The sequence below is a fragment of the Magnolia sinica genome, chromosome 1, assembly GCF_029962835.1.
Source record: "Magnolia sinica isolate HGM2019 chromosome 1, MsV1, whole genome shotgun sequence".
NCBI lineage: Eukaryota > Viridiplantae > Streptophyta > Magnoliopsida > Magnoliales > Magnoliaceae > Magnolia > Magnolia sinica.
The window spans coordinates 34,867,096-34,893,356 of record NC_080573.1 but is presented as its reverse complement, the minus strand read 5'-3'; the positions used below and the strand labels follow the sequence as shown (position 1 = coordinate 34,893,356).

Here is a 26,261-nt window from a genome sequence, read left to right as displayed (position 1 = left end):
ACCTTTTCCCAGTCCAGGCTCGTAAATACGCCCTGCAACACAAACACGATTTAAATCGGGCTGTTAAACAATATCTTGTTTGAAAATCCAGGCAATAACAGGGTCTGATAATATTTGACCCTCAACAATATGAAATACTCATATAGAAAACAAGAAGATTTTACACATGATCCTTACTTGCTGTGGATTATTCATAAAGAGAAACCCAATCTTGAATTATAATTAATACCTCAAAAACCATAAAAAAATCCAGATTGTCCATCTGACAGGCTAATTGTGCATAGATAATGGACACACAAACACAAATCTCAATCATAAACTGAATAGGCTTTTCCAGTTGCATGTGGACAGTTGGCAATATTTTTTTTTTAGTCATCCACTTGTAAGCCAATACAAAAGGACAGGTTTTCAAATGGGGGTTCAACCATATAAATTGTCTAGATCAATCAAAGTCCCTATGTGGAATGCTGTTCTTAGAGCAACAACGCTACAATGGCAGGTGTGACTGTAATGGCAAATTGGTTATAGGGGTTATGGCAAATCTGTAGTTACAGTGGTGCAAGTGAGCAGTAACCTCAGAGAAGAAGGGGATGGCAGGGCTTTTGGGTCAGGATTTGGTAATTGGGATTCTACCCTTTTGACTTCATAACTAGGAGGTTGTAACCAATTTTACCTAAACAAAAGAAAGCCTAGTAACTACTTACCTTTACCTCAACATACATGCTAGTTGTGCATCTTCACCCACATCCCAAATCCTAATCTTTTCCTTCGTTTCAATGCAAGAATAGTGCTCATATCATCCATAGAGAGGAAAGTCATTCCCAACTCCAATACCTATAATAAGTCAACTTTTATTCAAAGTTGATATTAGAAAATGAAAAATAACTATAATTACAAATTTCTAAAATACATTCCCATATCGAGAAAGATAAGGCATACCAAGTGGTCATCATCAGCTAATTGACTAATAACCTTGATCTCTATAAACGTTAGTAGGTTCCTTCCCAAGTACGTGTTGTACAACTACTTTTCTCTACACATATTTAATATAGTTAGTAAATTTACACTTAAAAAAGGATAATGAAAACCTAATTACCCTATCAGTTAATGAATTTTGAAGTAATTTCTAGAAGTAATCTCCCACCTTTAGTACCTATTTCAATCCCTACAAGACTCAATGCAAGAACAGATTCGGAATCAGGCCGCCATTTGAACTTTTTCAGAGTAGAAAACATACTTGCAAGGGCAGGAGTGACTTCACCATCATTTATATTGTTATAAGAGACTACTCTGAGCCTTTGAAGCTCCTCCCAAGAAAGAATTACAAACTCCAGACCTTCTATTGTCAATAAGGAGCATCCTTCCAAGGATAGAAATTTTAAACCCTGCAAATACTTGCAATGCCAAACATTCGATTGTCCAATCCTTAGTAATCCAGAAAATCAATCTCTCTAACACCACAATAGACCAGAAATAGTCCCATCATGCTCTGCTTGTCTCACAGCTGGCACCATTGTAGCTGCAATCTCTCTAATGAAAGGCACAACCCCAGATGCTTGATGGGCCCAGGATCTGAATCAATTCTCTTACACCTTTGCAGCCTTAATGTCTTCAAATTCCCACAAAATGATAGTGCGGCAATCCACCCTCCATCCATCCTATGATCACAGAGCGTCATCTCCTCCAACATGGGGCAACACTTCCCGATCACACTAATTCCATCATAGGATCCCCTCGCACCTGCTCACCTCCAACTTCACCAGCCATCTACACCCATGGGCTAAGATCGTCAACCCGATGTCAATGACAGGTGAATCGGACTGTGGAAAAATGAAAAAAAACATGAACAAAAAAGGTTGAAAAGAGAAGCATCTCCATCTGTTACCTAATATGGCAACTGTCGGTGGTTGAGATGATGGAAAAATAATGGGATCTTCATAAAGAAGCTTCAGAGAGTGACTTGATGGGTGCAATTGCGTGAAGGAGGAGAGATTTTAGGGCCTGTTTGGATGCCTGTAAGTTCTTTTAAGTTGTAAGTGACTTACCTATAAGTCACAGGTAACCTGTTTGGATGCAAGTTGTAAGTCACTTATAGGTGAGTTAGTTTTTCTGTTTGGATAGCCTGTAAGTTACTTACAGGTAGAAAGCTGTATATTCACATCGAGCAAAGCTTAGATTGGGGAATCGTTCTAAAATGTTATAATCATATAAAAAAAACATAGGATCAAATATGTTATTTTGTTAAGCCCATCAAGATGAATATTTGAGATAATTATTAAGCTAAACCAATCATCAAGTGGGCTATAAAAGTGGGCCCACAAATTCAAAATATCTATAATATGGAGTAATAACTCAATTTAAGCATTAAGAATAAACTTAAAACACTAATAGAAAATCTAATAATTAAATTACATTACCAATGTCTTCTTTAACTATAGAAATTACATTTAAAATTTTTTACCAAGGAATCATCCTCTCCAACCATTCATTCTTTTGAATAGGACTTACATGATCTAGGAACGTAGAACCAAAATGCGGTCTTTCCGTAAGGAATGTGTAGGCCCTATAGATCATGTCAGAATCAATGGTTGTCATATTCTCCAACTCATCCCATAGTCTTCCTGCTGTTTTAGTTTTGAAGGAAACATATTCATCCATTGTTTCCTGCATGCGTTCAAACTTTTCAATAACAGTTGATGCAATAGAGGCATTCTTCTTCTTCTTTAATGGCCTTGGAGCAGAGTTTCTCACATCCCTTTGACCGCTTCCTTCGCCATATTGATATTGACCTTGTGTTTTGTCGAAATATACATCATCGGGTGGTGTAAATGGTGTATATGATCCAGAGGGGTATGAGGACAATGGGATGTCATCCATGTAATGAGATGAATGGAGGACTTCTTCCTCAAGCTTGGATGTGGTTTGTGCTGCGTTCCCGGTAGCAGAATCGTCCCCACATACAATATCAAACTGAGTTAGCAGTGGGAATGGCTTGTTTCTGATATGAATAGCTTCAGGTTTTGCCTATAAAATAAATGGAATTTAGTTAGTTTTCACTATATCTGAATGACTTCAAGTTTTGAATGAACTTCACCTTGATGAATTCATCCCAAACGTCTAGTCTAACAGTAAAACATTTCCTTGCTTCATCCCAACTGAAGCCACTTTTGCTAAGTGAAAGCTTTGCCAAGTTATATTTCTTTTTAAGCGTTCATAACCAATTCCTGCAGTTTTCTCCATCCACTTGCACAGAAAATGTCTCCATCACAATTTTTGTTACTTTATTCATACTAGCTTCTTGAAAAGCGTTGTCAGATTTTTTTTCCCAGCGATACTTCCTCAACTAAGGCGTTTACCATACATTCATCCATGTATGATGTCCAGTTAATTTGTGCCTTTCAACCACTGCTGCTTGCCTTTGCATTTCATGACATACCTTAAAACATTATATATTTAAACATTACAAACATGTAAAGCCACATAAGATATAGAAATATTATATAAATTGTAAATTGATGTAGAAATATTATAAATTGCAATAATCTTTCTATCAGCATCCACATTATATATATATATATATATATATATATATATATATATATACTGTTCTGACTTATATGATTCCCACATAGCTGATGCAAGTCCAAGTCGAAATTCCCTCCATCTTTGTTTTTCCCTACTAGCAGCTGCAGATTCATTTCGGAAGTCGCATTCATTCTCCTCTTCACTACTCTCATTACCTTCATCTTCATGCATCTCACTTTCATCTTCACCATCACCGATATCATTGTTATTTTCAAAATAAAGCTCTTGATCATGTTTTTCATTGATAATATGATTATGTAGGATACAACATGCAGCGACTATATTGACTTGTGCATTTAAAGGATAGCCTGAAGCAATCTTCAATATGGGAAATCGTGTCTTCAATACTCCAAAAGCGCGTTCTATAGCATTCCACAATGAGGAATGACGAAGATTAAACAACTCTTCCTTTGTCCTAGGTTGACAACCTTACTTAAATTCTTTTAGATGATATTGAACGCCATGGAATGGTGCTAAAAAGCCCGGCGCATTCGCAAAACCAGCATCTACTAAGTAATATTTGCCTAAAAAAACACACTTTAAAAGTCATGTAAATGTAATCTGCTTATTAATAAATAAATATATATCTATATGTCTACTTAGATCAGTACCTGCTGGGACAATCAATTTATGTTGTCGATTAAGAGCATCTGCCAGTATTCGTGAATCTGATGCCGATCCCTCCCACCCTGCTAGTACATATTGAAATGTTAAATCAAAAGAGCAGCTTGTTGACATATTTTGGAAAATAAATCTCTTTCGATTATGCCAATTGGTTTGCTCTTTTATACTGATCATTGCTGGAATATGTGAGCAGTCAATGGCTCCAACACAATCCTTAAAGTACAGGAAAAACCTTTTACTATTTATTATTTCGGGTGGTACACCATTTCTAGGTGGTTTTATAATATCGCGTTGTAAAAGTACAACTGCATTAAGCATTCTGTTAAAGTGACAACTAATTGTTTCCCCAAAATGGTTAAAATGATGTTGCATGACACGGTTCTTAATATTATGGCTAATTATATGAAGAAAAATTACTAACTCTTCTTCCAGTGATACTCCAAATGTGCCTCGCAGGTTATTCTTTTCTTATATCATATCACAAAGGCTAAAGAAAGCGTCTTTGTGCATACGAATGTAGTTGAAGCATGTTAGCCCTACTCCATTAATAATCGCATTCGCAGCCTGTGCGCCTGTCCAATTTCGTTGATATTCTTGTAATGCTTCTAACATATTATTTTTATCTAGCCAAATAGTCATTAATGCACAAGTCGTAGTCATTGTAGACATCATATGAAAATCCATCTCAGAATTCGAATCCATTTCGCAAATAGATCTAAAAATCAAAGAATAAATATATAGTAAGATAAGTTAAAGATTAAAACAAACAATTGGTAAGGTCACAAAGAGCCATACAAAGAGACCACAGTTGGGTTCAGGTTGGTTCCATGTGGTGGACCTTGTTAAAGTCAAGTCGTGCTTGGGTCGAGCCATACAAAGAGACCACAGTTTATGCATAGAAGTGGCATGTGTATGTGCAATCAAATCCATCCAGCAACAACTGATGTTCCAATTCATAAGACCAGATGCATGTGTATGTGCAATCAAATCCATCCAGCAACAACCCCGAGTATAGGTAACTGTCCCATTGACAGCCCAACTTCCAACCTTCTAAAGCAACAACTGATGTTCCAATTCATAAGACCAGATGTAATAATGGTAAATGTGCAGCACATGCGGAATGCGAGAAATAAATTCCATTGATGTTTAGGACCAGTTTTAATGCAATCCCAAATTAGGACTGGTTTCATGAGATGTAAGCAAAAATATTCAATCGGCACATGATTTATCCAATCGGCTATGAAATGGTTTCAAGACCCTGAAGATTTACAGGGCAAAAGAAAATCTTGTGGATAGGAGAACCCATACCAGGAGCCGAAGAAAAAAAGCTAGTAAAGAAATCCAACATGATCATAACTAATGTAGTAAATCTTGAAAAGAAAACACACCAACAGAAGCCCAATGCATGAAATCAAGAAATAAGAGAAGTGGTAAACAGAAACCAAAGCACATAATGAAAATAATAAAAATTCAAGGAAGCCTGAGAAACCATGAACAGAAACTAGAAATCAAGAAAATAGGAACCTACGAATAGCAACTAAGCCAATAAAACAAGAGACTGAACAGAAACTAATGAAGAAAACTGAGATGACAAGTGAACCAATGAAAAACTAAGAGAGAGAATGAGAAAGCAGCGAAAATAAACTAATGAAAAACCAAGAAAACAAGAGAAGGCAAGCAAAAAATAATGCAAAAAGAAAAGAAAGAAACCAAGAAATACAGTGAGTAGAAATAAGTGGCAAAACCAATAAAATAAAGAACTGCAACAAAAACCAATGCAAACATGAAAGAAACACACCAAGAAAACAAAAACAAATTATGAAATTCCCAGTACATAACAATTGGCTATGAAACTAAATTAGGACTGGTTTCATGAGATGTAAGCAAAAATATTTAAGATGCACCATTGATGTTTAGGACCAGTTTCAATGCAATCCCAAATTAGAACTAGTTTATCCAATCCGTCCATCTATTTCTTCGTCTGAAATTAAATATTAAAATGGATGGACAATGTGGATCAAATACATATATGATGGTGGATCCACAGAGTTTACGCATTACTCAGCACATGATTCCTTCCCGCATAATACTCAGCCGTGCACCATTTATCAAGAGTTCTTTTGAGAACATTTTTTAAGAACTCATAATACGTGATTTGAGTCCAAAATTCGAATGGTCCACGTTATGTAGAACCCCATGAAACCCCCATTAGCCAACTTATACTTTGATCTAAAATATTGATGGGCCATGAAGAAAGAAAACATTTTCCTACCTTGATTTACATCTCTTTTCTATGGCCCACCAGAGTTTTAAACCAGGGCGCAAATTGGTCCCTAAACGTTTTCATGGGATGCTGTATCACATGGTCTGTTCGGATTAGAGGTCCATAACAGGTGTGAAAAAATGCGCACGTGCGCAGGTGTGCCAACATGCCTTATATAGTAACGTCAAACCACTCCCGTTTTTAAAGGAGAAGCAAAGGGTGGATGAAACCCTATCGTTTTAAGAGGTGAAGAGACGGAAGGCACTACGGTGAGGTTACCAGCAAGAGATTGCAGAGATGGATAGAGATTGCAGAGACAGAGAGAGATTGTAGAGAGGGAGGGGGAGAGAGATTGCAGAGAGGGAGAGAGAGAGAGAGCTTGAGATGGAGAGACGAAACCTGCAATCCCCTTTTTATAGAAGCTTATTAATGGTGGTTGTTGGTGTGGTAATAATGAAGCTTTGCTGCGGTAATAGTGTTGTAGGATGTTGATTGGCTGAACTACCGGAAGGCTCGCTGGAGTTCCTTCAATAACTGCTGCTTCCTCTTCATTGGCTGGAGCTTCATGACTATAATGGTGGTTGGTGGGTTGGTGCGTTTCTCCCTCTTCCCCTCTTTTTAAAAATATGACCGTTGAGCATGTAAGTGATTTACAGGGAAGTGACTTCCCACCCCCCTCGCCCTGCAGTTTTTTGGTAGATTTGCCTGTAAGTGGCTTATAGGTTGTAAGTTACTTACAGGCGATTTTTCTCCCCCAAACACCACCTGTAAGTGACTTCCCTATAAGTGACTTCCCACTTACCCAACTTACAAGCATCTAAATAGTTTTTCATCATTAGATAGGAAGGGAAGGAGGGAGGGAGGAGATTGCGCGGAGAAGGAGAGATTTTAGGGTTTTTTGGGTGCTTATTTTTAGGCACAAATCGGATTGCGTCCTACCCGCGCACGTCTCTTGATGGGAACGGATAGGAGCTTTGAGTGGACACCATGATGTATGGGTCTTATCCACACTGTTCATCAATTTTTTCATTTTATTTTAGGAAATAAGCCCAAAAATGAGGTAGATCCAAGGATCGAGTCGACCACACCATAAGATGCAATGTTTAAAACTTTTGTAGGGCCCATTGTGATGTTTATTTGTCATCCACCCTATTTAAAAAGTTATGCATGGATTAAGTGAAAAAAGAAAATCAGCTACATCCAAAATCTCTGTGGCCCCTAAGAAATTTTCAACGGTAAGAGTTTAATCCCCAGTGTAGTCTACAAATGTCTTGGATTTGCCTCATTTTAAACCTTATATCCTAAAATGATAGGAAAAGATGGATGGATAGTGTAGATAAGACCCATACATTACGGTGGCCATATAAAGCTCCAGCCCGATCCCAATTGGAGGCGGGGGTAGGATGCAATCCGCATCCCAATAGGACAGCTAGAGACGGACGGTCCTCTCAGGGCTCCATGGGACCCACCATGATGTATGTGGTCTATCCATGTGGTCCATTCATTTTGATAGGTAGCTTTAGGGCATGAACCCAAAAAGGAGACAAATCGAAGACCAAAGTGAACCACACTATTATTAATGGTAAGTGTTCAATCCCTAGTGTTTCCTATGGTGTGGATCACCTGATGTTTGGATCTACCTAATTTTTAATACCACCTTGTAAAATGGACTAAAAAAATAGATCGACGGCATGGATATACATTAAATCATCAAGGTATCCCCAAGGTAAGGGTAATACCCACATCAAGAGTTAATAAACTTTGATGGTTCAGTATGTTTCACCAACGACTAAAAGTCGTCAGGGAAACTACCATACGACTGTCGGTGTTGGTCATTTTTTTGGTAGTGAATTGAAGTTCAAATTTGTTTTGAGTATATGAATGATGATTTAACTGCTCTATTATCCCTGATGGATAGGATAGGACTTCGATTACAGATGAGTCATATCATTGAATTAATAGAATTAAATATAAAGAATAGCTATAACTGGATCCTTGGCACTCTAGTACTTTTATCTTTATTGATTTCCTTCTTTTCATTACTTAATTATATCATTACTTCTTAATCAAAATCTATAAGATAGTTCTAGTTCTAAAGTATTACAAAAATTGCAAAATTAGTAGTCCCTATGGGTACAAGCTCTGTCTCACTGAGTTATTGCTACATCGCAACCCTGCACTTAGGGTTTGCCTCAATCACTAAGGGGGCTGATGTTGAGGACCATATCAGTAACTTTAATAGACTTGTTTGTAAATTGTTGGATGTGGATGAGATGATGAAAGATGAAGATTAAGCATGTATTTTGTTGAAATCTCTTCCAGAATCGTATGAGTCATTTAAAGACTCTTTGTACACCAGTCGGATGACCATTAGCGTTGAGATCATTATCTCCACACTTCAGTCGAAGGTGATGAGAAAGAAATGCGGTGACATGGGTGCTTCTACAGATGCATTGGTTTGGGGGGGGGTGAGCGGGATAGTGGATCTTCGCGATCGAGATCGAAATCCTTAGGCATGGACAAAGGCAAGTTGAAGTACTGGAACTGTGGCATGATAGTGCACATGAAGAAGGATTGACAAAATCTTAAGTTGAGATAGGAGAAATTAAAAAGCTCTTATGAGGAGGTGGGTGATAGTGACACGTTAACAGCATCAAAATCCAAGTATTTCAATGATGAGTGGATTTTGTTTAAGAGTGCTTCAGATCATATGGCCCCTCATAGGAGTTGGTTCACTAGTTATAGTGAGTGCAATGGCGGTTAGGTGTTTATGGGAAATGACAATGCCTGTAACATGGTTGGTGTTAGATTGACGACATCAAGATATTTGATGGCATGGAGTGTATCTTGACAGATGTGAGACACATTCCTGAGTTAAAGAAGAGTCTAATATCTATGGGAGTACTCGAGGCACTTGGATGCAAATTCACGGGGTTCAATTATCTCCTTAAAGTTTCAAAGTGTTCACTTGTAGTCATGAAGGCACAAAAGAATGGTAACCTTTACAGGTTGTTCATGACAACTTCATGGGGTGGAGCTATAACAGTTGAAGTGGATTTCACGTCTGCAAGTATGTGGCATGCGCGCCTAGGCCACATGAGCGAGTTGGGCATGAATGTACTTTCTAACCATTGTTTAATTTTATATTTTAAAAGCATTGATTTTAGTATGTGATGTTGTCTTTTAAATTTAGGAAACATGTAATGGAGTTCTAAATTATGTACTTTCTAATGTATGAGGGCCATCACTCGTAGTTTTTTCTTATAGAGGATCATTATGATTTGTTACGTTCATAGACGACTACTCCTGAAAGGTGTGGGTTTATTTTATAAAAAGTAAATTCGAGGTTTTCACCAACCTCAAGGTGTTGACTTCCTGCACGTAGAATTGGTAGAACAGATTTACATAAAGTAATCAGAAAGTTTCAAAATGCAATGGGTTAAGAACAAGGTTTGCAGATTGAGGAGGTCGTTATATGACATGAAATAGTCGCTTAGGCAGTGCTATAAAAAAAATTGATTATTTCATGGTGAGTAAAAAGTTTAGCATGTCTGAGATCAACATATGTAGACACCCCACGCAAGCTAAAATCTTGAGAAAGCTAAGACAATCTGAGTATCATGATCAAATCCGAACCAAACCCTGACCCGAATTGAACCTTGATCCAAACCCTAATCTGAATTCCAAACCAAACCGTAATCCGAACCCTGATCCAAACTAAAACCTAATCCGAATCAGATCCAAGTCCAAAAGCCTGAAAGGAGACTCTCGAACGAACCTGAGCAACAAGCGAGGCCCACCGACTAAATCCCGAGCCAAACTAGGCGCGGGCGGTATTCGGACTACCACTCCAGAAGTGGATAGCTATGTCTCTGAGCAATAGCTGTCTCTTGTCCCAAAGTCAACTTTCAGATGAATTTACCCCCCTTATTTACCATCTTTACCAACCTCACCAACCACCAAGAGCTAATAATAGCATGTTATGTGGCATTCCTCTCCCCTCAACCAATCCCAAGCTTCCATGTTAGCATTTGCCCCCCTCAAAACCAACAATAACCACATTGCCATTGGAGAAGGCTATAAATAGCCGTCTCCTCTTCACATTTCACACACACTTACCATTCTCAAAATCCAAGTGATGGAGAGAGAGAGAGAGAGAGAGAGAGAGAGAGAGAGAGAGAAAAAAGGAAGAGAGTGAGGATGAGAGAGAGAGAGAGAGCTCCCAAGCCTCTAATATCAGATTTTTTAGCCATCTCTTAGCCTCCTCCTAACCTTCTCAAACCCAAGTTTAACCCTGATTGATTTTGGTGCAACCCATGTTTTAGCCTATCCAAGTACAAGCCAAAGATTCGTTTACTTTATGCAGGCATTCATCATGACATCTACTCCATCCTCAATCCCCCTGCTCCTCTAAATTTCTAGTGAACGTATGCTTTGTGACTTGCCGTACATCGGATCCTGTCACATCAGAAATTCCTAGCGATTTAGTCCACTTTTCTTTATCTTTTTGCATAGGCATCATCACATCCGCTCTCTAGGCACGTTGTTAGACATATACTGTGGCTTGTCGAAATCTCGGATCTTGTCGCATCAGAAATCCACATGTGCCTAGTCCCTTCTCGACTCCATCATCCAACCCTTGAGATTGTTTTATCACACTAAGTAGAGACCGTACATTTATACAGACAGAGAGGGTACCTAACCCCTCCCCTCTTTATAACCGAGGTCCCTTACTCGAAATCTCAGATCATAGACCAAGAGTGAATCTAAGGTAAGAGAGTCTTCGATTTTCTCCAACCTTAAAATATTTCGCAAGTTCTAACTGACTGTGGGATTCCAAGATTAAGTGGCTAGTGGCGACTCCAAACTGACATCACACACCCCAAACTCGGAAACCGGGCTCAGAAAACTCCTGATCACCGAATCCGGTGCCAACAACCTTTATAGTACCCTATTCTCGGCTCCCGGCGCCCATACGCTAGATTCCGATCCTGGGATCCTACAAGAAGGATTTTCTAACATACATTTATCTCATAAGAAGCATAGCCACAAGTTTACCCAAATCATAAAGGCAACATCATCATCACATATCCACTAATATAAACATTTGAATACAGTGCTGAAAGGGAAATACATAAATATCAATAATTAAAGCTCCAGAAGACAGCTGCATGCTCCGAGCTCAACGTTGTTGAGAACTAACGCCACCTGCACGCATCTATCGTGAATAAGCTTATAGAAAGCTTAGAGGGTGGTGTAAGTGTGTGCGCAAGGTAAGTGCCAAGTATGCAATATCAGAGCAATATGAAAATATGCTGGTAAGTCCATAAATACCATCAGCCTTATCTAGGTTATGCAATGCAAAAAACATAATAAGCCAATATCATATACTGAGGAAGTAATGTAGAACAACTATGTAATGTGGAGACATAGTATGCCAAATATCATATACTGAGGATGGAATGCAATATACAGTGCGAATGAAACAACCAAGCTGGAGTATAAAGTCAGTATGATAGTACATAGTGTCGCAAGCTATAGGGTCCATCACAAGGGACTTCTATCCAAACTAGACCCATACCTAAATTTGGATAGATAGACTCAGTGTAGTAAACTCCTAATCTCAGGTTGGTCGTGTGCCCCAACCAAAATTCTAGCCATTGCGAAGGTACACATAACAATTAGTTGTGCACCACCAGCCCGAGTGTATAGTGAATAAATGAATGAATGGGTAAAATATTGAGTATGTAACTCTTGCTCAATAAGTCCACATATCAATACCATACATCTTTGGGATCATCACTGGGCCTAGTACACTCCACACTGGCTGCCGCCTCCCTAGCCGCACACCCATGTAAGTAGAAAAGACCTCATTACCCACCTACCAGCAGTATACCAATGCCTACTCGGCTCATCGATAACAGACCCATTTGGGAGCTAGTCAAACTCAGCCTAGTTTATAGCCCCCTCACTCAGGCGGATAAGGCCATACCCTCTTCTAATCGACCACAACATACTGGGTGACGTGACCTACTGGTATTTGGCACTCGGGCACTCATGTATATCCACTTGGTCTAGACGTTGGAGCCTCTCTTGGCCACAGAGGTTTAGGGACTTTCACCCATGGACATCCACGCACCTAGATGCTCGAACCAAACATTTACGGTGTCCCATCCGGCCATCCACGATATGCCTATAGAGGTCATAACCCTGATGTCACTAGGGTGTACGGTGGTCATATCACAAAATGCGAGATGCATGAGTCATACCATCTAGTCATGCATTAAAGTTGTGCGTACCACGCACTCATGTGGGGCAACTCTGTCTACCAGGGAGTCCCATAACAACCTGCCCAATGGTTTATGTAATAATCAACCATATCTCATATCAAGCATGCAGATGACACATGTGGGCATGTATCATGATGTTATGTTATCACATACTCATAATTGGCATCGATAATCGGCTTAACGAGGCCTAATGGAAGGTCACAATGTGGATATTTAACCATCATTGCCCATCAATATGGACATTTAACCAACATTGCTCCCAAAGAGTGGCCCTCATAGGGCCAAATATATATCACAATAGGCCTCACTCAAGGGCCACATATATATCACATCAGGCCTCACCATATGGGCCTCATATACATTACATTCGGCCTGATATCTGGGCCTCAAATACATCAAAATGGCCCGCATCACATGTGCCTTACACATCGCAATGGGCCGTATCTCATGGTCTTGATACACATCACAATGGGCCGCTCACACGGGCCTAATATACATCACAATGAGCCGCTCACACTGGCCTAATATACATCACATGGGCTCCTCACATGGGCTTCATATACAACATGTCGGGCCTCACTCATGGGTTTCATATACAACACGTCGGGCCTCACTCATGGGCCACATATACATCATAATGGGGCGAATCACATGGGTTACATATACATCATATCGGGCCTTATCAAATGGGCCATAAATACATCACTTTGGGCCTCATCAATGGGCCACACCAATGGGCCTCATATATTCCCAATGGGCCTCATCATGTGAGCCTATACATCAATGGGCCTACACATACCGCTGGTGGGCCCTGCACATCATGATGGGCCCCACCAGACGGATAGTCCTGATATGCAACGAATACACGACAGTGGATCCCACTGTCCCATGCATTGGACGGTGAGGATTTAACACATATCATGGTGGGCCCACCGTCCCATCTGGACAGTGGAGCTAAAACACATACACTAGATGGCTCCACATGTCCAGATGGACGGACGATGTGAGTAAAACCCATACATCTCAGTGGGGTCCACAAAGATGGACAGCTGGGAGAACACATACCTTATGTGGTGCCCATGTGTGGACAGCACCCACTAGGTGGGATTCCATATAAAACATCAATATTTGATGGGTCCCACCGTCCAGCGTTCTGGACGGTGGATAAAATAATTACATCAAGTTGTTTCCCATAGCTGTTGGACGTTGGTCCAGCAGCATCCAAACGGATGGACGGTCTCGATATATCACTCAAATACGTGGCCCACCAGAGATTTGAATCTACCACATTAGATGGTGTGGATGCACCACACTTGCACAACAAGTGAGGCCCATGATCTAGACGGTGGTGTGCTCCACCTAATATTTGAATCTGGCTCATTTCTAGTCCCAGGCCTTGAGACGAGCTTGCCAATTGGATGAACTGTTTGGATGTAACACATACATCAGCGGGCCCCACAGAACTACTGACGTCATGGGGGCCACTGATGGATGACATAGATGAAGCACATACATCATGTGGTGGGTTCCACAGAATTTGCTGATGACGATACAATAGTTGTTGTTGATGGGGTCCACGGATGGACGACCCAGATGAAAGATAGAAGGACGGCATGGAATGAAGATACATCATGGTGCATCCTACAACACTTGGTAATGTCCTTACAATGGACGATTAGGATTAACAAATACGTCAGGGGTGGGTCCCACCGTCCCAACATGGACGATGTGGATACAAACACATACTCTAAAGTGGGTCCCACGGACCTGTGATGTTATTACATGAGCCACATAGATGGTGTGAGATGCACCAGCCAATCCACTTCCCACCGTCCAGACAATGGACGGTGTGATTTTTTTATATTATATATATATATAAATTATGGTGGTCACACGTGGTGGGCCACCCATATTAGATCAAGCTGGTATTTGTGTTTTCCCTCCGTCCAGACCTAGCGTCTGGATGGTCTGGATGCAACACGCACATCAAGTGGGTCCACATGGTGGCCCACCTGATTGAGATAAGGCTGATATTTGTGCTTTTCCTGCATCCAAGCCCTAACTTAAGCTAACCATAATCACATTAAGCTAACTTAACCACATTTTTATTCATTTCTCTACAAATACTCCTCCATCCCTTAGCATTTTCACCATTTCCTACAACAAGGAGGGAGAGAGAGAGAGAGAGAGAAGGAGAGAGAGAGAGAGAGAGAGAGAGAGAGAGAGAGAGAGAGAGAGAGAGTCGTGTGATGGAGGGGCCCCACCACTATGGGTCCCTTAATACATGATACAAAGAATACATCAAGATGAGTCCCAATAGGATCCATACCATTAATTGGTTGGCCCCACTTGGTCCATCATCAAAAACAAAATCTAACCTACAAATCACCCACCAATTGCAAATCTTCTAGGCTCCTTGAGATGCTAAGCTCTTAAGCTCCCTCTTTGATGGAAGATGATGATGATTGAAGGGCTAGGATGAAAGATCTTAGAGTAGAAAGTGGGCCTCACTAGGCTCTTCTTATGGAGAGCTTGGACGTTTCTCCTCTCCTTGGGTTGCTTGGGAGTGAAGAGAGAAATGAGAGAGAGAGAGAGTGATGGATGGGAGAGAGGGATGGGTGTGATGGGTGTACTTTAGAGGTAAGGTTGTGTTGACTTTTAGGTGAGAGAGATATGGATATTGTTCTTGATTGATCTGACATTTGGTAGAGATTTTCTTGCACGGTGTTTTCTTCGAAATAAACGCAGGCCCACATCTCCTGGCCTGGGTATTGCATTCGCGGGCGAGATGCGTCATTGAAATCGCGAAGATGGCACAGTGGCAAGGGTACATGTCTCTGCTGAGCCAACTCAAATCAAAAGGATGTGACTCAAGGTCGCATGCAAATGCTATTTATGTGTCGAGGGTGGCCGAAATTCGACTGAGAGGATCGCGGGAGTCTATGGAGCAGTACAGTTTAGAATACGGGTCTTATGCCCCACCCTACTGACCAAAACACATCCACCAACATCTGGAGGATTCACCAGATGAGCGTGGGCGTTGATTTCTAGCATTTACAGAATGGTGACTCCACCAGGGAATGCTAAGGTGCATTAGTTGAGACCCGACTCGAAAGTGCATGATATTACAATCTCAAGGAACATTCATCATTGCATTCATATAAAACAAATAAAAAAAATACATAACAGTCGTACGACAAACAAATAAACTAAAAAACATTAATCTTTAGCTTACATTTGTCTAGACATCAATTTAAGCTATGACTACTCGATCCCGAGCAGCTATGGCTATCCATGAAGAAGAGCCGGTAGCGCAGCCAGCTCCTGAAACATCAGTATTAGCACTAGTACCGATGCCAATATTGGTACCGGCACCAACACCTCCAACAACTCCAATAAATTTGCCAGTTATTGCAGCCTTGAATGAAATGTCTCAAAACTTAAGGCATTATAGGAACTACTACTTTGCCTAGTACCAAGCGTTGTACCAAGCATGTAGGAAACACAATGTAGTGTACAAAACAGCTCAATCCCACAAAATCCTTTCGCTTTCTCCCTCATTCCTCTAGTGAATCATGTTCTTCCTCTTCTTAAGGAATCAACACAAGGCCATCAGCAACCGACAAACGGGAGCAACCCTCCCACACATCATTACTCAGTACATCTCCCCGGAAATGGGAACAACAATCAGTTTACAACACAGGTTCCCCCTAACGGGAATCATAAACAAGAACTGACGGATGCCCATGAAGGGGGCCAATTTCGAGTCCAACTCACTCCCCCTAACAGGGGTAACATTCTGGATTTGGCAGATACCCTAGGCGGGAGCCATTTCCATACAACACACCCTCCCCCGAAAGGGAGTGGAGTTCAATTCTAACTACCTCCCACCACTGGGAGTCCATCTTCTTTCTAACAAACCCCCATTGTTGGTAACCAAAGGGTTGAGGAAAGTGATCCTTATGAGGAGGAGGCAGCCCAAGCCTTACAACAAGGGGCAAGATACCCATAGCCTAACAAATAAAAAATTGAGGAGTTACGGGAACAGCGACAAATGGTACAAAATCAGCTATAGAGGCAACAATGAGTGGATCATCCATCCACTAAATTCAGGGATTTGTGTCCCTTTCCAGATCCTCGGGAACCTCCAAACTTTGAGGTACCGAAATTCAAGAGGTATGACGGTAACAGGTGCCCCACAGCACATCTAAAAGCCTTTTGTGGGGAACTTAATGCGATAGTAAGGAATGATGGAGCCTTGATACGGCTTTTTCAGAAATCCCTGAATGGCAATGCTTTGGATTGGTACACATCGCTGGATAGCCATCAGATCAGGACCTGGGAGAGACTCTCTCAAGCATTCATTGATAGATTTTCCTACAATCTGAACATGACTTCGAGAAGAGCCGATCTAGCTGCCTTGAGGTAAAAAAGTGACAAGTCGTTGTCAGCTTATGTAGGACGATGATGGGCCATGGCAGCCCGAATGAGAAATCCCATCAACGACGAGGAACAAATATCCATGATTATCCATTCAACAAATCCAAACATCTCCGGATACTTGATTTCCTATCCATATGTGAACTTCTCCCAGCTCATCCGAGCTGGGGAACAAGTAGAAGCCGGGATCAGAGCTGGGACCATCTCCCCATGGTCTCATCAGGTCCCATCAACTAAAAAAATAAAGTTGAGGGGAAGCCCATCGGATATGGGAATGGAAACAACGTTGCTCCCGTGCAACGTACTAGAGAAGTTAACAACATCATCGCTAACACTTAAGGCAATCAGTACGCTTCACAACCGGAGCCACAACAAAACAGATAGTACCAACTACAGCAAACCCAGCGGGGATATCAGGTACAACCGCCTCAACAACAACAACAACACAGGGGAAATACACAAAACCTGTACAAGCAACCAATGTTGGGCAGGAAGTTCACCCATCTAGCATAAACATACAGTCAGATCATGACTATGTTGGTGCAAAAGCAACTTCTCACACCACTCCAACCTCGACTTTCGCTAAATCGCCTGCTAGCAGGTTACAATGAAAATCAATATTGCGCATATCACCAGTCTCCTGCCCATCTAACATACCGTTGTTTCGCCTTGAAAAACATGGTCCAAGATTTGATCGAAAGCCAGAAGATTGTGCTCACCCCATAGGCTAACAATATGGCTCAGGCCAACATTCTCCAAAACCCCTGCCTTCCCATCAAGTAGGACCCAGCACATGTGACACCTCTACCGTCAACAACATCAAGGAAGAGCATCCTGCACACTCCTCCCCACTTCACTCCATACAGGCAATCATGCCCGATACAACAAATCGAACATGGGGATACCGACAAGCGTCTTTGCCTGGACCACAAGTATTCCTGGAAGCAACATCGAAAGCACAGCCTCTCGACCTACAAGGGGCAGCGACAACATCCAACAGGTCAAACTCTCAGCCTCTCATTCTCTAAGGGGCATTTCCAACATCATCTCCCACATATTCAAACAGGTCAAACTTTGAACCTCCTCTCATTCTATTAGTGGCCCTCCCCGATCTGGCCCTGTTAACCTTACAAGGGGCACCCCTGGTCTAATCTCCAAGCTTCATCTTACCTCACCAGTTGGTCCATGCACAAAGGGTCCCTCCTTCACAAAACATACACCAAAAGGAGGAGGAGAACCCTACTGAAAAATCCTGCGAGGGTGTAGTCATACTTCAAGGGAAATCTTCGAGTTTGCGACAAAAAAAAATCGGTAACAATTCTACAGTCTCAAGAACCAGTGATATACCTGAAAGGGAGGATGGTTCCCTCCTACAACATCAAGGCAGTCCCATGGCACTACCCGGAGTGCGCCGAAGTGGGAAACAATGGCAGGTATTTTAGGAGAGACAATCAGAATCTAAAAGAAACCCAAGGAACTTTATCAGGAACGGCCCATAAAGCTGATGCTGCCTACGATGTAGCGGCTCAGCTCAAGTCCATTCCCACACAAATTTCCATCTAGGAACTCTTACGCACATCGAGATCGCATCACAAAAAATCTGAACAATGCACAAATCTCTACTGAAGTACCACCTGAAATGGTGGCAAGCATGATTAGACAGCTTCTCGTACCACAAGCCATTACATTCTCTAATGAAGAGCTACCACCTAAGGGCCGCAAACATGGGTGCTCACTCAACATAGTTATCCGTTACAATGACCTCAAAGTCCCACTCGTGTTTATTGACAATGGATCCAGCTTAAACATTTGCCCTCTAAGAACTACCAAATATTTGGGAATTGAACCATCCTCCTTCCAGCCTAGTACCATGAGTGTCAGAGCCTTCAATTACTCCCGAAGATAGGTAGAGGCAAAAATAGACATTGAAATACAAATCGGACCAGACATGACTCTTGTCACATTCCAAGTCATTGACATCCTTGCCTCATTTAACCTTCTGTTAGGGTGATCATGACTCCATGATGTTGGAGCCATCCCATCCACCCTCCATTAAAGGGTTAAATTCCCTTCTGGAAATCAAATCATCTCGGTACTGGCTGAACCGAAAATAATTTTATCGGTAACGGTTAACATCCCAGAACCTGACATCCCAGTGATAGACATTTAACACACGAAGGGTGACATACCGTACCATAGTTTTGAGTTTAAAATTGTGAACTCCATCGCCAATCCCTACCCATTCGCAGTTAAATATGTCATCCCTCCGGCTGAATGATTAATTTTGAACTACCGTACCGAATTCCACGAGAAAGGAATGGTAGTAAAGCAAGCTCGTGCCAACGACAAAGACAGGGACTAGGATATCAACTGACATTGGAGAATCTGGCCGCAAGGCCTAGAAAGAGGCAACTATTCAAATGTACACCCATTGAGTTTGTAAAATCTGAAACAGTTTGTGGTGACACGATGGCCTCTCTCCGGGATCACCTCCAGCAGCTCAAACTAGCAGAACACTCCAGCTAGGAGTCCATTTTGCCGCCAATACAATGGGACATGATCCTTAGAGCTTCAAAAGCACACCCAATGCCTGGGGCAAGACCCCCAAACCCATCAAATGAAGCTAGGGGCATGGAAGCAGGGCCACCCATGAAGGACCCAGGACCAGACATGCCCATTACAAGGAACACAGACATGAGCAGGGAGGAACCCATCCCCACCAACAGCTAAGGGGAGATACTCTCACCAACAGCTCAACAGCGCAAGGGGCATAAGCAACCCCTCCATTGGATTGAAAAAGGGAAGTGACCTTCCCTTGACTGGACGGACATTCGGATCCCACCACAGTGTGGATGTAAGGCTCGTATCTTAGACTATACCATTTCATAGGCTTCCGCGATCATCTCGGTAGAATTTCGACAACTCTCGACCTATAATCGTTGTTTACGCATGACCCTAAGTCGCATCCTGAAGATCTATATCGGCTCGACTCAAAACTTGTATCTTAGCGACCATGCCATTGTTGTGGTTCCAACACCGCGTCTCACGCGCCAATGCGATACCCAGGCCAGAAAATGTGGGCTCGCGTTCATTTCGAGGAAAATGTTGTGCGTGTGAATTCCGAGAGAATCTCTACAATCTATCCCATCAATCAATCAAATCAAGTCAAGTACAAGCAACCATCCCTGTCTTACACCACCCTTACCTAAAGTCACCTCTCTCTCTCTCCATCCATCACTCTCTCACCCAAAATTCAACCCAACCCATCCCTTCCTTACACCCATACCATCTCTTTTCATCCATCATTTCTCTCTCTCTCTCTCTCTCTCATTTCTCCCTTCACTCTCAAGCTCCCAAGGAGAGAATCTAACATCCAAGCATTCCAAGAAGCTAGGTGTGGCCCACTTCCCTACCGCAATCTTCACCCTTTAATCCCCATCTTCCACCATTAAAGAGGGAGCTAAGGAGCCAAGGAATTTAAGGAGTTAAAGAAGAAGGCCGATAAGTGGGTGATCCACTGTTGAATGTTGTTAAGGGCCAACTTGTGATGGGACCCATGTTGATGTATGTGTTGGAAACTAGAGGGTCCCATAGTGGCGAGGTCCCTCATCGCACATCTCTCTCCCTCTCTTTCTCTCTCTTTCTCTCTATCTCTCTCCCTTTTTTTCCTAATTCACCAGCCCACCTAGGGCGATCTAGACTGTGCAGTTGGATGGCCTGGATGATGGGAAAATACAAAATATCAGCTTGATCTGATTAAGTGGGCCACATACACGTGGACCCATCTTAATGCGTTATCCATGCCGTCCATCCAGGAAATGAGGCAGATCTAAATCTCAAGTCGATTGTACCACTGTCCAGTACATGGGACGGTGGGGACCACCGATGATGTAAGTGTTTTATCCACTCTGTCCACCTTCCATCTGGATAGTGGGACCCACTTACATTGCTAGACCTACGACATCGGGTCCTGTGGGTCCCATTGATGTATGCGTTACATCCAAACTCCCCATTGGTGGGCCCTATGAAATCTAGATGTTGCCTTTAAAAAAAAAGATAATAAGATAAAATATATAATGATATAATATTATATTACATTATATTATATATATATATGATATATGCATATGGTGGGCCCCATGTGGGACCCACCTACTGGACGGATTGGCCAATGCACCTCACGCAGCTAGGTGCTACTGTGAATGATGTCACCAAGCCTGTGGGTCCCACATGATGTATACTCCACGCCGTTCAGCTTCCGGGCCTACCTTGATGATCATCATCCACACAGTCCAGTAACTGCTGGATGGTGGGGTCCACCTTTGATGAATATGTTGTATATCCACACCGTCTATCGGGTGGACCACACTACAAAAATTAATGGGGATTGAACGTCTACCATTAAAACCTGTTTTGGGGTCACAGAAGTTTTGAATTAGTATGAAATTTGTTTTTCCTCTTAAGTTAGGTCTATGTGACCTTATGAACAGATTGGATGGAAAATAAACATTATGGTGGGCCCACTTAATGTATATGAAGCTCATTGTTGAGGCCCATGTGATACGGCCCACTTGATGTATATGAGGCCCGTTGGTGTGGCCCATTGATACGGCCCACTCGATGTATATGAGCCCCATTGGTGCGGCCCATTAATACGGCCCGCTTGATGTATATGAGGGCCATTGGTGCGGGCCATTGATATGGCCCACTTGATGTATATGAGGCCCGTTGGTGTGGCCCAGTTGATGTATATGAGGTCTATTAGTGTGGCCCATTGATACGACCCACTTGATGTATATGAGGCCCGTTGGTGCAGCCCATTGATAGGGCCCACTTGATGTATATAAGGCCTGTTGGTGCAGCCCACTTGATGTATATGAGGCCCATTGGTGTGGCCCATTGATAGGGCCCACTTGATGTATATAAGGTCCGTTGGTGCGGCCCATGTAATGTGGCCCACTTGATGTATATGTAACCCATTGTGATGTATTTGAGGCCCATAGGTTAAGGACCATGAGTGAGGCCCAATGTGATGAATTTGAGGCCTTTGTGTGAGGCCGAATGTGATATATATGAGGTCCATTGTGGTGGGCGATTCCACCATGGTGTATGTAATGGTGCTTATGGTGGGCCATGCCTTGAGAGCAATGATGGTTTGATGTCCAGATTGTAACAGCAATGACGGTTAAATGTCTGCATCGTAACTCTCCTTAGGGCCCATTGTTAGGCCCATACTTGTTGTGTGTAGGCCGTCTAGGCCTATCTTTGTTATGAATAGAGTTCATCACCATATAACATGCTTAGTATAGCACCATGATTCATGCTCATACGCATCATATGTATGCTTAATATGAGGAGTGATTGATCATAGCATATGTCTTCGGGCAGATTGTTTGTGGGGCTCCTTGATAGGCAGAGTTGTCCCACATGAGCCACGGTATGCATAGGATTGTTGCATGATTGATAGTGTGATTCATGCACCTTGCATTTGTATGACATGATTACAGTACACCCTAGCGATATCAAGGCTGTGGCCACCACAGGCATATCTTGGATAGTTAGATCAGACACCGAAAATACTGTTACTAGTATCGGGGCATCATAAATGTCCCTGAGTGAAAATTCCTAAAACCCGATGGTACTAGAGGATGACTCCAACGTCGAGACCGAGTGGATACATGAGCGCACGAGGGCCAAATACCAAGAGGCCGTGTCTCCCATTATGTCGTGGTCGATTAGAAATGGGTGTGGCCTTACCTACCTGAGGGTAGGGGGCATTGTTAGGCTGAGTATGACCAACTCATAAATGAGTCCATTATCTACGTGCCGAATAGGTATTGGCAGGCTATTGGTTAAGTGGATAATGAGGTTTCTTACACTCACTTGGATTACATGCTTAAGAAAGGAGCAGTGTCATTTGGAGTGTATTAAACCTTGGTGATTGTCCAGAGTGAGAACCGTACTGATATTTGATGCTCTAGTGATGAGCTACATTGATGTGGATTCAGATGAAGATTGGCATGCTGAGTTGCATCTCTAATTGCATGGCCTTGATATGGCCGATAGCATTTATGTCTCGCACCACATAGCCTTAGTACGGCTGATTGCATTCATGTACTCATTAACATGATTCCACATTACTCTGATATTGCATTCTAAGCACGCTTATATTACACACACACACTCTCACCACCCACTAAGCTTTCTATAAGCTTATGCACGATTGAGGCGTGCAGGTGACATCAGGACGCAGCCGTAGCTTAGTCGCAGTAGGAGCGTGCAATCGAGCTTCTGAAGCTTCCGATTCTGTTACTGCATTTCCCTTTATGCATATTATACTCAAGGTTTTTTTATTATAATGGATTTGTGATGATGTTGTTGGTTATTATTCATGGGTTATGCTTATGGTTATGCTTACTGCTAATCAAATTCATATTTAAAAAATGCTCCTTATAGGATCCCAGGATCGGAACGTGGTGTATGGGTGTTGAGAGCTAAGAATGAGGTACTATGGAGGTTGTCGGCGACAGATTCGGTGATCAAGAATTTTGTGAGCCCAGTTTTTGAGTTTAAGGTGTGACAGAGTTGGTATCAGAGCATAACTTGGGAATAACCAAGAACAACATCATATATTTTCTATGAGTGCAGAACAACTAGGTCCTGAGAGTGTAACCTTTTGATTTAGTTCCCTAACGTGCATGCCTTCAAGAGTTCTTAAGGTTAATAGGCATCCTTGTTCTTTCCTATAGGACATACTGCCTAGGAGAGCTACCCAAACGACTCCCGCTCCACCACCTAAGGCTCTCACTTTACCACTTATGACTCCCGCTCCACCACTAGAGATCTCTGCTCCCCAGCTTGAGGATGTGCGGATCCGACCATACCCGTGAGTCTCCTAGTTATAGCAAATGTTGCAGGCTGTGACGGCCGCCCTTCAGGGACAGGGTACGTATCCTGTTGTTTAGACAACCTAGGCAGAGTAGGAGCTAGTGAGCACCCTCATTTGAGAGTTCAAACAGCTCAATCCCCTACTTTTTTGGGACGAGCCAAATATGACAGCAGACGAGAGGTGGTGCTCCGATGTGGAGAAGATTTTTGATACTATGGTATGTACGACCCAATAGCGTGTCCAGTTAGCCGTGTTTCTTCTCCAGGGTGAGGCCGAGCACTGGTGGACCTCCATTACCCATGTTGCAGGGCCTAATTTCATCTGGACATGGGAGGATTTTGTAAACTAATTCGACCAATAGTACTTCCTTGACCACATTCATTGGTAGCAAGTGTTAGAGTTTCAGACCTTGGTACAGGGAGACATGTCTGTGGTGCAGTATGTGGTTTGTTTTGTAGCGTTCTCTAGATTTGCGCCATATTTGGTTGATGATGAGGGGCGAAAGGCCCGATGTTCCGAGAACAGCTTGTGTTACGATCTTCGAGGTTGCGTTATTAGGCATGAGCTCCTAAATTTTGAGCCAGTAGTATAGAGGGCTTAGATTTATGAGACTGAGTGGGCCACCCTAACAACATCGATGGCCAGAGGCAGAGGGGCCACCCATCCGTTAGAGGACCAGCAACAACTCCAGCGCCACCCTAGCGGCCGTTTACAGGGACTTATTTTAGATGTGGTAGGACAGGGCACCACATATATGAGCGCCCCCGCCCTCAGCAACAACAGTAGCTAAGAGGGCCATAATAGCCTCCACCGCAATAACAACCACAACAACAGTGACCCCAGCAGTAGCGATCATAGCCACCTCAGCCGTCGAGACCCCAGTAGTAATAGAGGCAGTAGAACAGGCCACCACAGAGGCAGTAGCAGCAGAAGGGACCTTCGAGGGGATAAACACCTCCCTAGATAGCTCATGCTAGGTTTTATACTGCTTAGTAGGACCCATAGTCCTCCGGAAGAGTCGTTGAGGGTATACACCCAATCTTTGCATGCATCACCCGAGTATTATTTGATTCCGGTGCTTCGCATTCATTCATGTCTGAGGATTTTTGCCGATCATTTGGATTATCGACAGAGTTTGCTAGTGAGGGGTTGACCATATCGATGCCCTTGGGGAAGACTACAGTGTTGAGCTGTTACTGTTCGTCTTGCCTCGTGTTGGTGGGAGAGATTTTCTTACCCACCGAATTGTGTATGATGCCAATGTCAAATTTCAATGTTATCCTGGGCATGGATTAGCATACCGAGTACCACGCCATCTTGGACTGCTCTAGACGGATAATCACATTCTTATACCAGGCTTGCCACAGTTCCAGTTCGTTGCCGAGCCCAGAGGAGAGCCGTTGTCTTGTTTGGTATCCCATGCAGTTGAGGAGCCTGTTGCCTTGTGTATCGATCAGTTACATGTGGTCTGTGATTTTCTCGATGTGTTTCAGAAGATTTTGGGAATGCCGCTGCATCGACATATTGAGTTTCAGATTGACCTCGTGCCCAGTAATGTGCCTATTTTAAGGGCCCCATATCGTATGACACCGATGGAGTTGAGGGAGCTGCGGCGGCTGTTGGACGAGTTGCAAGGTTAGGCTTCATTCATCCGAGCAGTTCGACTTAGGGAGTGCCAGTACTCTTTATCAGGAAGAAGGATAGCTCGTTGAGGCTCTGCATGGATTACCACGAGCTCAACCGGGTCACGATCAAGAACAAGTATCCGTTCCCGAGGATAAATGATTTATTTGATCAGCTGCAGAGTGCACAGTTCTTTTCATAGATTGACCTGCGTTCCGGTTATCATCAGATTTGGGTCCGAGAGGAGGACATCCTGAAGACGGCTTTCAAGATGCGTTATGGTCATTTTAAGTTTCAGGTCATGTCCTTCGGACTGACCAATGTGCCCACAGTGTTCATGTAGTTGACGAGCGATGTCTTCCATCCGTATCTTGATCAGTTTGTTATGGTCTTCATCGATGACATTCTAATTTATTCGAGGACCCATGAGGAGCATGTGCAACATTTGAAGATTGCATTGCATGGTTCTCCAGCTATATGTGAAGCTAGAGAAGTGTGAGTTTCGGCCGGAAGAGGTGAAGTTTCTTGGTCACGTGGTGACGAGGGA

The 26,261-nt window shown here is 42.6% G+C and overlaps 1 pseudogene; it reads right to left on the bottom strand.

Moving 5' to 3' along the window:
- Positions 1-1,100: 1,100 nt before the first annotated feature.
- On the bottom strand, positions 1,101-1,844 carry LOC131245438 (F-box protein At5g51380-like; annotated as a pseudogene).
- Positions 1,845-26,261: the final 24,417 nt, after the last annotated feature.